The following is a 13,449-nucleotide window of genomic DNA, read 5'->3' on the forward strand; positions in this document are numbered from 1 at the left end:
AGGGCTTTCTCTAGTTGCGGCGAGCGGGGGCCACTCTTCATCGCGGTGCGCGGGCCTCTCACTGTCGCGGCCTCTCTTGCTGCGGAGCACAGGCTCCAGACGCGCAGGCTCAGTAGTGTGGCTCACGGGCCTAGTTGCTCCGCGGCATGTGGGATCTTCCCAGACCAGGGCTCGAACCCGTGTCCCCTGCATTGGCAGGCGGACTCTCAACCACTGCGCCACCAGGGAAGCCCCAATGTACATTCTTTACCCAGGAGTCCCAATACTGCATTTGTATACCATTTCATTCTGTTTTCTATCTTTTGATCTTGTTTCCCACATTTTCACACTTTAGAAAAAAACAGATTTCTTACCATCAATAGTATAGATCCACTCTTTACCGTAATTAGTCTAAGGGAAAAGACTGAACAATTAAACAAAGACCTTTTTCCAGAAAAGTGGGTTATGTCTCAGCATACTTGTTACAACTTAATAAGCACCTGGATTTGTGATGCCCTGAACGGGTTGACAGCTGTCTTATCTTTTGGCTTCCCTGGATGGGAGTGTGCAGCACAGTGAGGCAGGCAGGTTGGTACAACTCTGCTGGGAACCTGTGATTGACTGACTGGCTTGGAAGTGGGTGAAGTGGGTAATCTTTTTTTTTTTTTTGGCTGCATTGGGTCCTCGTTGCTGCACACGGGCTTTCTCTAGTTGCGGCGAGTGGGGGCTGCTTTTCGCTGCAGTGCGGGGGCTTCTCATTGCGGTGGCTTCTCTTGTTGCGGAGGGCGGGTTCTAGGCATGCGGGCTTCAGTAGTTGTGGCCCATGGGCTCAGTAGTTGTGGCTCGCAGGCTCAGTAGTTGTGCACGGGCTTCCTTGCTCTGCAGCATGTGGGATCTTCCCGGACCAGGGCTCGAACCCATGCCGCCTGCTTTAGTAGATGGATTCTTAACCACTGCACCACTAGGGAAGTCCAGAAGTGGGTGATCTTGGCTGGTGGGAGAAAAGATTGTGGATCAGTTGAGGGTCCTACAGCTACTCAGATTAAACGTCAAATGGGTGTGCGTGTGCGCAGGTGTGTGCATTTTGTGGAGTATATAACTTCATTGGATTTTTAAAGGGATCTGGAACCCCTAACACAGAGTGGTTGTGATGGGACTAGAATCACTTATGACATTTAGAAATGTACTCTTTACACTAACATGCTAAGTTGGCCATGTCTAAGGACTGTGGTGGCACATGATCTGTTCTTATGACTTAAAGCAAAAATTTAGGTGATCAATTAAACACTTCTTAAAGTTTTTGTTTAGAAAACATTTCACTGGTAAAATGTTTTTTAGAATCAAATATTTTCTTCATTTTAAACTAGGTTTGTTACAGTTTTTGTTGATTCATTTTGTTTCTTTTAGCAAGTGGTTAGCATTGTTTCTATTTATTATCTTATTTGAAGGAAAATGTTGAGTTGATCACAATGTAGTGTGAATTTTGTGGAACAAAGGCATTAAATAAATGGCATTTATTTTGAGATGCCTTGTAGACTGCATCCTTGTAGGATTTCTGATTGGTATATTGTCCATAGTTTGTGTCTTTTCCTGCAGTATTTAGTTATAAATGAAGTGCCTTGGAAGACAGTTTGAATTTATAGTCCTTTCATGTGAAGCATCTGGTTAATTCACATTAGAGACAGGGTTCGGCTACAGCTAGTCCTTAAGTGAACTTAATGTTCTGCTCATGGTTCCTAGTAAGTTACAGTTGTTTAAAGGTATTACACGGGGCTACTTGGGGACATTTAGAGGGAGATACTTCTAAAATTTGTTTTACTGTTTTAAAATATGGTGCCTTTGTACTTAACCCTGTGTTGAGTAAGAATATCATTGATGTTTTCATAAGACAAAGTTAAGCATATGTATTTTTTCTTATTTGCTCACTGATAGTGCTCTTACTGTATGTCTGTTTCTGGGTTACTGTTTTGTGTAGGATAAAAGCTTAGGGAGAGGGATGACAGTGCCTTTTTTCCTCGTGTCCCATAGAAACAATTTCAGTTAGCTGGTACTTTTCAATCCTCTGAGGTATAGTTGTGTGTGAACGGAGACCTTGAACCAGTATCTTTAATGGCAGCTCTCAGCCGAACAAAAGAGAACACGTTGTCATTTTTGCTCTTTTTTTCTTTATAGGGGAACTTCTGTTTCATGTCCACCATCCCACTTTATTCTGCTAATCTGCTAATGCAGTAAATTGGAAGACAACTGTTGCCAGGATAACCTGTAATGGGCAAGGAGCCACAGAAAAGAAAACATTTCTTTTAATTTTTAAACTTGGTTTGAAAGGTAAGGTCACTAAGATTATGAGGAGTTTCCTTCCATGGGTTACATCAAGGAAAGAGTTTTCTGTCTTGAGACCCTGGAGTCTAGGTGGACCTGGTCTGGGTCATCACCAGGTACCACCTGGCTCTGTGGCACTGTGGTATTTTTAGGAAGTTAAATAACAGCCTCTGTAGTTTGCTCTGTGTGTGTGTCGTAGAATCTGCAGCACCCGTGGGATTCCCAGTTTCCAGGGGATGGGGGTTGGGGTGGGATTGAGCTGGGCCCTAAGGACCAGACAGGCCTAGCAAGCTGAAGTAGCATGCCAGAGAAAGACTGCTAGTAGAGACCCAGCTGCTGCTTCTAGGTCACCTGGCTCTGTGTGTGTGTGTGCGCGCGCGCGTGCGAGAGAGAGAGAGAGAGAGAGAGAGAGAGAGAGAGAGAGAGAGAGAGATTTGTGTTTGTTTTATACCAGCCAAAGGACATCTGGCTTCTAGCCAGCCATCTGACTCTTTTGAGTCTTAATTGCTATCATTTTGCAACTCTTTACTGATTTTTTTTGTGAAACACCAGAGGTTTACTTTGCATATTTGACTTTTGGGTCGGTTGGCACTTAATAGAAAGTGGCCTAGTAGGACCTTTTTTGGGGATACGCACACATACCTAATCCAATTTCATTTGTTCCATAGTAACTGGAGGAGCAGGTGGGCATAAACCATTTAATCATCTACCTTTCAGGCTTCACTGTCTCAGGAGATACTATAGTTGTTCTGTTGTAACAGGTCTCTGCTTCTAATCCCCAGGCCGGAATCTTTCCTAGGCAGTAAGCCACTTTGCCTGTGCTCTCCCCCACCTCCAGCCCCTTGTGAATAACTCTTCCTCAACATCCCCTCTGCGTACACAGTGAAGCACCAACTCTTGTAGAAAGGTTCTGATTTGTCCAGTTTTTATCTTCGTATTATTCTGTATAAATCCTGATGGGGAGAATTCCCTTTAAGTAGTCATTCACTCTGGGCACCTTGTCTCATATGGTTTCGTTTGTTTGTTTTTGCTCATGTGGCCCAGCCCTTCTTTTTCCTCTGCCTTGGGGTAGGTTCTAACCCGTAGGTATGAACTCTTCAGTTTCTTACCTGCCTGACTGAGTGGAGAATTCAGTTGAGGGTTCAGATATAAGAAGTCCAGTAGCATGCAGTGATAAGCTATGATCTGATTGTCAGATTCATTTATAGTTAAAACGATTATCCATTTTTCTATTGTGATGCTGGATTTCAAAAACTAATTTTTAGAACTCTTTATAGTATTACACATATTAGCTTTTTTTTCAGTTGAGGTATAATTGACATACTAGTTTCAGGAGTACAATATAATGATTTGATATTTCTATATTTTGAGAAGTGATCACCACAGTAGGTCTAGTTATTAGTTATCATCCTTACACATAGTTACAAATGTTTTTTCCTTGTAATGAAAACTTTTTTTTTTTTTTTTAAATAAATTTATTTATTTATTTATGGCTGCGTTGGGTCTTTGTTGCTGTGCACAGGCTTTCTCTAGTTGTGGTGAATGGGGGCTACTCTTCACTGCGGCACGCGGGCTTTTCATTGCGGTGGCTTCTCTTGCTGTGGAGCACAAGCTCTAGGCACACGGGCTTCAGTAGTTGTGGCGCACGCGCTCAGCAGTTGTGGCGCACGGGCTTAGTTGCTCTGCGGCATGTGGGATCTTCCAGGACCAGGGCTCGAACCCGTGTCCCCTGTATTGGCAGGCGGATTCTTAACCACTGTGCCACCAGGGAAGTCCCGAAAACTTTTAAGATTTGTTCTCTTAGCAACTTTCAAATATACAATACAGTATTATTAACTTTAGTCACCATGCTGTACATTCTATCCCATGACTTATTTATTTTGTAACTATAACTTTGTATCCCTTTCATCCATTTTGCCCACCCCCATCATACGATTTTATTATTCTGTGTATTTGATTTTATGCCTTCCAGGGCTCAGCTCTCTTTCCACCTTTTTTGTAAAACCTTTCTGTGTTGGTCCAGTCAGCCCCTTTGTGGTCATTCCTTTGTGAACTCTTAGAGTATATCATTAAATTATTTTAGGATTACTGTTTTTCCTTAAGTAGATTTTAAGCACTCCTGAGCAAGGAGTTTTCACTTCTACTTTATGTCTTTAGTACATTTTACGTAATAGGTGTCATTAATTGTTTGGTGGTAGGAGCTAAAATTTCAGAGGCATTTCTCAGGATAACAGTTTTAAAACTCTCCCTTTATTTCTCACGCGCTCTTTCTCTTGTTTGTTTTTGTTTTTCTTTGCTGATAGAGACTCTTAGCTTTGGTAGCTTATAAAACAATTCCTTACCTTTAACTATATTCTGTTTTTCTTCTTGTACTCCCCTCTGCTCATTACCATGCTGTTCCACGCTAGGGTGGGTGAACTCTTCTCTTAAGAAGTTACCCCAGAGGCTCCCAGTGTCCTATAATCAATGCCCGGTAGTTGAGAAGGATTCCCAAAGAGGTGCAGCACTGCAGGTATAAGGTCCTTTAGACCAGGGATCATCAAGCTCAACTTTCGTTGCAAAGGCCCAGAAGGTAAACGTTTAGGTTTTGTAGACCAAGAGGCAAAAAAGAGGATATTATGAAGGTACTTACATGACAAAAGAGAAATAAATTTTCCCAGATTTTATTGATGAAATCCAAAATCTAAGAATACTTGAGTTCAGCTTTCTGTGATACAGATCTATTAATGAGAAGAATGAAGTTCTTTTTCTAGGGGGATAACGTTTCATTTAAATGGCATTTGAAGGTAGAGTTCCCCGCTCATCAAAGTCTATTTGCAAATGTTCATCTAATCTATTAATGCTGATCCGTAGTGAGATTTTACATATTTCATCTTTGAAAATGTCTTTTTATGCATGTAGGTACTGCCACATTCTGATACCAGCCCACAAGCATGTATGATTTTAGTTGAGTATATTCTTCACTTAGAAGGCATAAAGCATTTATAGAATTCCATTAGGTTCTTCTCTTTATTTGCCTTTTAGCATGTCATTACTTTGTAGATTAATCATTTTCAGTGGAAGGTTAGGTGAAAGCTCTTCAATTGCATAACTAAATGGATTTTGGAATAGGGAAATTTCCTTCACACTTGCATTAAGTTCTGAAAAATGCTGTGTAACTGTAGTTTGAAAATATATCGACTGCAAATTTGTATGGGAATGGGCATCTCACTTATTATTTTAACTGCAGGTAGCACTTCAGCAAAGGTGAATTTCCAGAGCCATTCAGGGTTCAGTAGCAGTGGTTGAGTGTTGTTCTCATTCAGAAAAATTTCAGCCTTGGCCCTAAGCTCCAAAAGTAGTAAAAAAAAAAAAAAAAAAAATTACTTCCTTTTTTTTTTTTCTTAATAAATTTATTTATTTATTTTTGGCTGCGTTGGGTCTTCGTTGCTTGTGGGCTTTCTCTGGTTGCAGTGAGTGGGGGCTACCCTTTGTTGCGGTGCGCGGGCTTCTCATTGCGGTGGCTTCTCTTGTTGCAGAGCACGGGCTCTAGGTGCACAGGCTTCAGTAGTTGTGGCTCGTGGGCTCAACACTTGTGGCTTGTGGGCTCTAGAGCGCAGGCTCAGTAGTTGTGGCGCACGGGCTTAGTTGCTCCGCGACATGTGGGATCTTCCCTGGACCAGGGATCGAACCTGTGTCCCCTGCATTGGCAGGCGGGTTCTTAACCACTGTGCCACCAGGGAAGCCCCAGCGTTACTTGTTGTAAGCCATTAAACTACAGTGTGATAGGACAAGTCAGAAGCTAGTGATGGTTACGTCCATGAGAGTAAATTAAGTTCACTGTTGACATTACTGGTTCAGTGACATGTGAGGGATCAAAAAAAAATCTCCCGAAGTACCTGCTTATGAAAAAAAGAAAGAATAGCTATAAGCTTTAAACACTTTACATTGTCACAAGTTTTGTGCATTTGTCCAATGAAGCCTTTTTTTCTGTCTACACGCAATTTTATCGCCATCAGTTGTAGCTCATCATGGCAGGTTCTACTGCACGTTGTAGTGATTTCATCTTTTCTTAGCTTCTCTGACAATATTCTGCCTGTAGCTGTTTTCACATGCACTTTTCATAGAAGCTAATTCTTCATCACTTCAAACTCCTCAAATAAATGACAACACTCAGATCTTGAACTCATCAAGAATCAAGGAAAATCATCATTGGCTTCTTTAACTTATTAACAAGCCACTTTAGAAACCAGCTTTGACTGAAGCTTTGTTTTCATTTTTTTATTTTCGTGAAGAAATTCTCCTGTAATAAGATACTCCATTTAACATTTTCTGACTTTTCTGACTGTTCCTTTCTTGTGAGTTGGGAATACTGTGATGACTGCTTAGTCTGGTAATGTCGACATATAGTGTATTGTTTTAGCACAGGGATGGTATGATTGCATAATAAACAGTGCTTTGCCATCTAATTTCATAACAAAATAGTTCACATCCCATTGTACCTTAAAAACACAACATTTGAAGTCCAGATTTTCTTTTCTTGTTTTGACATGTTGGGTGTGCACTTACAATAATAAAATGTTGTAGTACAGCATATGGCACTCTGAGCACTGTTGAGTTATACCCGTGTCACTGCGATGTGGAGAGCGCCCAGCTGCAGTGCGAAGTGATAGCACCGTATGTGGTCTCTTGTCACAACTGCTCAACTCTGCCCTGGTAGTGTAAAAGCAGCCAGAGACGGAATGTAAAGGATGGTGTGACTGTGTTCTGTTAAAACTTTATGGTCACTGAAATTTGAATTTCATAGAATTTGTACAAGTCACGAAGTATCGTCCTTTTGATACTCCCCCACCCCCACCCCCTAACAGTTAAAAAGGTAAAGACCATTCTTCGCTCAGGGCCTGTATTTATAAAAAAGGTGGCAGACCAGATTTGGCAATCTCAGTACGGTACCCCGAGGTGTCCTAGGTCTCTGGAGTTGCTTCACACACTCATGGCAGAAAAAATGGGGTGGGAAAGGACCTAAACTGAAAAGGTACCATTGTGGTTTTTGCTGTTGGTTGGATTTTTCTATTTCTTTGTTTTTTGTACGTAGGAATCTTAAGTGCATGTAGTCACCTCATAGTCTTTCTGTTAGATAGTCTTTTATAATACCCTAATTTTAGATTGTGCTTATATTTATAGAGCCCGTCCTAAATGCCAGGGATTGTGCTGCTTTATATTTTCTTTCTTTTCATAATTTTTTATTTTATTTTATTACATAGGTACATAGCTTACATAGGTGCCTAGTTTAAAAAGTCAAATGGTATCAGAAGATTTATAACAAAAAATAACAATTATCTCTTTCATCTTTCCCATCCTATCCCCTCCTCATCCCCAGCCCCTAGTGAGTAAGTGAGTTACTTACTCACTAGGAGCTGCTACCTCCATCTCTTAGCTGTTTCCTCATCTTTACTTCCTTGTACATTTCTAAATTATATACCTGTAGGTAGCAGTTTCTAATCTATCTCACCTCTAACTATGAAGATTAAGGTTTAGCTCTTAATATGCGTAGCACTTTCCCTCTCACATCTCCCAACATAGTTAAAGCACAACTTTGGTTAAGATCAGTAATAAAAGTATGTATATTTTGGTTAATTAATCCCTAAATCTCTGACTTTATTTGCAGAATCCTTCTCAACATGGTAACATACATCTGGCAATACACTTCCTTGGACATATCCTTTCCAGAGCCCTCTGCCTCATGGTTTACTCCAAACTGGTTCCTCTTGACTTTGTCTGTAGCTGCAGGTGTCCCCCCTTCTGGGAGTCATCTTTGCTTCTCTGTGTGTTGGATCCCTGGTCTCATGGATTCCGAGTCTTCCCCTCATGGCTTACTGCCATGCTTTAGTGAAGCCCATTCTCCATCCAGTAGCTTCCTCAAGAAACTGTGAATAAATCTTTCAGACCTTCCAGGTCTAAAAATGTTCTCTTCTAGAATTGCTGTTGAGGAAGCTGATGTCATTCTGATTTCCAGTCCTTTTATAAGTTTTTCCTCACTAGAAGAGTTAGATACTCTTTTTTTTTTTTTTTAATCTCCGATACCACGGACTTTCACACTGTGTCTTAAAGGATCTTTTACCACTCAACGTGGTGCCACATGTAGGTCTTAAGGGGAGAGTCACTTCTTTATGCTCTGAGAAAAAACATTTTTTGACAAGGGAGGTTAGTGGTGAATTATAATATGTTCTAAAACTTTTGTTACTTGGATGTTGGAGTTTCTGAATTGTTTCTCCATTTTCTGTCTTTCATAAATTTGTTGGCATTCTCCTTGGCTGTTGTTTCCTTTTCTTTGTCCTTTATTGTTGTTTTTCTAGAGCTTCCAGAAGGGTAGAGAATTGTGTGGGTTTCAACCCACTAAGCATCTGGAAGGTTGCAGAATCCTTTGCTATTTTCTTGTTGAGACTCCATGTCAGCCCAAAGGTAGCCATGCCTTTTATATCACATAGACTTTGAGAAGAAGTTCATAAAACAATGTGGTGATCACTTAATATAGTCTTTCTGTCCAGAACGGGAAGTTGTCTGTCGTTGCCCTCGTCGAGAATCATCCAGGCTTCCAGAGCACCTCCAGCCTTGGGGTCTTGAAGGTGTTGGTGCTCCTAACCTTTAGCAAGTTCCTGCATCTTCTGCTCACAGATAGGACAGATAATCTGTCCTTTTCACTCACTGGCTCTCATTTTTTCCCTTGGGCACTGTCCGTGATAGTATAAAAGAGCTTTGAGATATTCAAAGCTAGTTATTTTTTCCTCCAAGTGGCAAGTCCTTCTGCCACCCTGGTCCTCTTTGGGTGCTATGTGGTTGGCAGTCTCTTCATCTGCCCCAGAACAGGATATGATATTGCTTGGCATGAGCTGATCTGCCCAGGGAAGGCTTCAGTAGGGTTAGTATCTCCCGTGGTCCTAGACGCGGCTAATCTATGACACATTCTGAGGGTTACTTGCTTATTAGTCACAGCATAATACAACTTTATGTCGAGCTTATAATTAACTAAAATCTTTGGACTTGTTTCTTTCTTTAACAGTTTTCTTCGGCCTGGCAACCTCTACCCCCCACCACATGTCATGTTTTTCAGTTTTTATTTTAAAAGGACTTTACATTTAACCATGTTAAGTAAATTTCTCTTGGTTTCATCATGTCAGACGGTTTTTGAATGCTGATTCACTCGTGTTTTCTGTGCATTTGGACAAACCTGTGGCATTCTGGTCTATCAGCTCTGATAGCGCCACTGGCCACAAGAGCTGAGCTCCTCCAGTGTCACCACCCACGCTCTTTGGGCTGAGCTCCCAGCCAGCTTGTCTGTCAAGTGATTCTTTTCCCTGCCCATGAAGACATGGGGTTCCCGTCCATGAGTGTATCCCAAGAGCCATTAGATGGCAGGTTGGCCTGCTGCTGTTTCCCTTCCGCAGGCTGGCCTGGGGCTGGCTTGTGCTCTTGATGACTGCTGCTGGGACCGGTCGCTCACCGGGTGTTCCCGTGCCGTGATGGGAAGAGCACAGACTTGGGAGCGCGATGGGCCTGGGCTTGAGTCTCAGCTCTGGCCAGCTTATTCACTAGCTGTGGTCTTTGGTAGATCATCTCACCTCCTAGAATCTTAGTTTTTGCATCTGCAAATGAGAGCGAAACCTTGAAGGGTTGTTGTGAGGTACAGATAATGTATCTAAAATCATCAAGCCCAGAGTCTGGCATATGGTAGGCACTTAATAATTGTGAGCTGCTATTAGTCATTTTTCCTCCTTTAATAGAAAGTTGCCGTATCAGACCATTTACCATTATTGTGGAATAGCTCAAAGAGATTAAGGAGCTGTAAAGGCTGTAAGCAGTGTTCACGTCTCGTGTTCTACACTGAGCTTGGGCTCCTGAGCAGAGTCTCAGCAGTCCAGGAGTCTGCTTTGCTGGTAAAATATTCCTGACGGAAAGCACTTCCTGGAGGTTGACAGGTTATTACTGCTAGTCTAGGGACTGTTGAGATAGCCCTAAATGCTTTATGATTATACACATTATTTATGTCTGTATGTCTGTCTGTATGTGTGTATGTATGGCTGCCGTGGGTCTTCGTTACTGCACGTGGGCTTTCTCTGGTTGCAGCGAGCAGGGGTTACTCTTCATTGCGGTGCGCAGGCTTCTCATTGTGGTGGCTTCTCGTTGTGGAGCACAGGCTCTAGGCGTGCGGGCTCAGTAGCTGTGGCTTGCGGGCTCTAGAGCGCAGGCACAGTAGTTAGTTGCTTGGCTTAGTTGCTCCGTGTCATGTGGGATCTTCGTGGACCAGGGCTCGAACCCATGTCCCCTGCATTGGCAGGCGGATTCTTAACCACTGCGCCACCAGGGAAGTCCTGATTATACACATTCTGATTAAAGTTTGCTGGGCAAGGAAGATCGAAGGTTAAAAAAAATGGGGGGGGGGAGCTTTAAAATTTGTGACCAATTTGCCATGTCTGTCTTCTGTTACAGAGTTGCTTATAACTCCAAATTAACCAGGATAGTTAGCTCATTCTTAAACTGAAGCTTGTTTCTTTTTGCCCTTTTTTCAATGGCATCTCAATATGCTCTAGAATTTCTGATTTGGAAAGGCTGTTCTCGTTGGGCATCTTGTCTGTAACGGACATATGAATGAAAAAGTAGCCACTGTCACTTGATTCAAGTTGGGTGACTCACAAACTGCATGTAACTGATTTCACTTAGTAAAAACATGGGCTAGTTGGATTTTCCAAGGCTTTCCCCTGCCCTGTGTTAGTATAGAATTCTCTTTCTAGCTCTGCTGTTTTCATACTGTTCCTGACTTGCTTAGGACCAATCTTCCTCCCTGCATTTTTGTTTATTGTATTTATTTTTTGGCCACGTCGCACGGCTTGCAGGATCTTAGTTCCCTGACCAGGGATTGAACCTGGGCTCGAGCAGTGAAACTGATGCGTCCTAACCACTGGACCACCAGGGAATTCCCATCCCTACAGTTTTAGATTAGGAACTCTTGGATTATTTCAGATAACAGGTGTTCTAATCGCATCACGTTGCCTCTGGCTCTCCAGTTACATGTCGCTTCTTTCTGATATTTGAGTCAGATTTGTTGACAGCTCTGCCTGGTTTCAGAGATTCAGAGAATTCTGGATGCTTGAGATGGAAAATCCTCTACTTAGAATTTTCTGATTTGACTTTTGTCATGTTCTCTTACCTACACTACACCCTCCCTTTCAGTATGTGGGCACGTGTGTGTGCATGTGTGCGTGCACACACACACAGAATAGACACCTAGATCCAGCTAGGTTTTCTTTGCCTTTATTGCTTTGATCTCTAACAAGGCTCCTGGCAAAAACCTGATTACCGGGACTTCCCTGGTGGCACAGTGGATAGGACTCCGCACTCCCAATGCAGGGGGCCCGGGTTCGATCCCTGGTCAGGGAACTAGATCCCACATGCATGCTGCAACTAAGAGTTCACATGGCACAACTAAGACCCTGTGCAATTAAATAAATAAATATTTAAAACAAACAAACAAAAAAACTGATTACCATTGTGTCATCCTCATTACTTGTCTTTTTTCTTTCCAACCCCTTAGTCTCACTTTAAAAAAAATCTTGTTCTTAGTATAAATAAGTCATGCTTTGCATATACTCGTATTGAAGTTTTTGAAGTTGTGGAAATTACGCACAGAAATTCATGTCCACTTGCATTTTCATAATGAGAACTTGTAGGGACACATCACTGTACTTCAGTGTGGACTCTGTGACAAAAGTGAGGCTGAACTTTTCTTGATTGGCAGTTGGCTGTTTAAATGTAAAAGTGAAGTGGGCGATTAAGATCGCACCTCTTGCCTGTCCACAGCATCTTAGAGGTGTATCTGGAGTTAGCCCCAGGGTGTGGGTAAGCATTTGTTTTCTGAGGATCATGTATTTCCCAGATAGCTCAGAATTCCAAGGGCAATCCATAAATTTGTATCATCTGATACCTAAGTACAGCTAGGAATGAAAAAAACATGAAAATTAGGCTTTGATTAATTATGGGTGAAACTGGAGGGGGGATAATAATTTAATGTGAAATCTCTTAGGGAATAACTTGGTTTTCAGAGTAGAGGCTGTTGTAGGGCCTCACCGTCCTCTGTGAGTTCTTAAAACGGTCTCTGGGTCACCGCTCTTTATCTAGGCTCACCCCTGTCCAGTCCATCTTTCACGTTGACAACATTTAAACTCTAGATCTCATCTTGTTGCTCGTTTGCCTTGTCTCACCTGACTTCAGTGTCCCACCTCAGTGGTCTTGTCTTCAGCACTCCCTTCCCTATCCCACATTTTAGTCATATTCAAACACATGGCTGTTCCGGGAACAGGTTAGACCTCTTCCCCGCTCCGCCTTTGTGGGAGTACAGAGTCTATTGAAAATGTACTTGCCACAGCCTAAATTTCATCTCCTCTGTGTCATTTTCCTCTACTTCTCTTGAGTCATTTGTTTCTGTATACTGTGTTAATCTTTGCTATAGCTATTTTAATGTGCATTTATCTCAGAACGGACTGGCTCCCTCCCTCGCTTCTGCAGCAAGCCTGCCCGGCTCGGCTGTGCGTTCGTGCATGGTTCTTTGAGAGCTGGCTTTGCGTTGCCTAACCTTTCCTAGTGCCTTCCGAAAGGCTCTTTCTTCTTGTCATCAGGACCTTCTCCCTGCTGTGAATTTCTTGAAGCTCCAGGGTCTGTCCTCCATGCTGGTAGGATCACCTGCTGAGCCCTACCTGTCTTTCGAGGCCCAGCTTAGGCCTCATTTACACCCAAGTCTTTTCTGTCCAGGCTCCCCTCCCTTGAGCTCCTTTTCTACAGAACAAGTTTGGAGTTTATGCCATTTATTTTCCATATTTTCTCTGTTCTCAGTTTTATTGTATTCTTCAAGGAAGTAGGCACCATTATCATATTACTCCTGCATTCCCCAGTACAGTGCATATTAGTGCTTTAAAAGTACCTGTTGATTAATATAGTGCATATTAAGTGGATTTTACTCCTTTATTTGCTACTCTGAAAAGCTGAAATATCAAAGAAAGTTACAGATTAAAACTGGGAAAAGCGTCTACAACATCTGGATGGTAGAAACTTGATTGCTTTTGATACGTTCTTTGGAAGAAGCAGTTTCAGAGCTAATACAACAAAACTGGCCCTGAATTT

At 42.2% G+C, this 13,449-nt stretch overlaps 1 protein-coding gene across 14 annotated transcripts in view; it reads left to right on the top strand.

Moving 5' to 3' along the window:
• PPP6R3 (protein phosphatase 6 regulatory subunit 3) overlaps window positions 1-13,449 on the top strand; it is a 130,242-nt gene that overhangs the window by 37,058 nt on the left and 79,735 nt on the right. For 11 of the 14 annotated variants that reach the window (XM_068555646.1, XM_068555648.1, XM_068555645.1 and 8 more), the window contains one exon: window positions 2,152-2,304. The exons of the other annotated variants lie outside the window; for them this stretch is intronic. The gene's annotated coding sequence lies outside the window, so the exon portion shown is untranslated. The remainder of the gene's footprint in view (window positions 1-2,151; window positions 2,305-13,449) is intronic. 14 annotated transcript variants of the gene reach the window in all.

Source organism: Eschrichtius robustus, chromosome 11, assembly GCF_028021215.1.
Source record: "Eschrichtius robustus isolate mEscRob2 chromosome 11, mEscRob2.pri, whole genome shotgun sequence".
NCBI classification, from domain to species: domain Eukaryota; kingdom Metazoa; phylum Chordata; class Mammalia; order Artiodactyla; family Eschrichtiidae; genus Eschrichtius; species Eschrichtius robustus.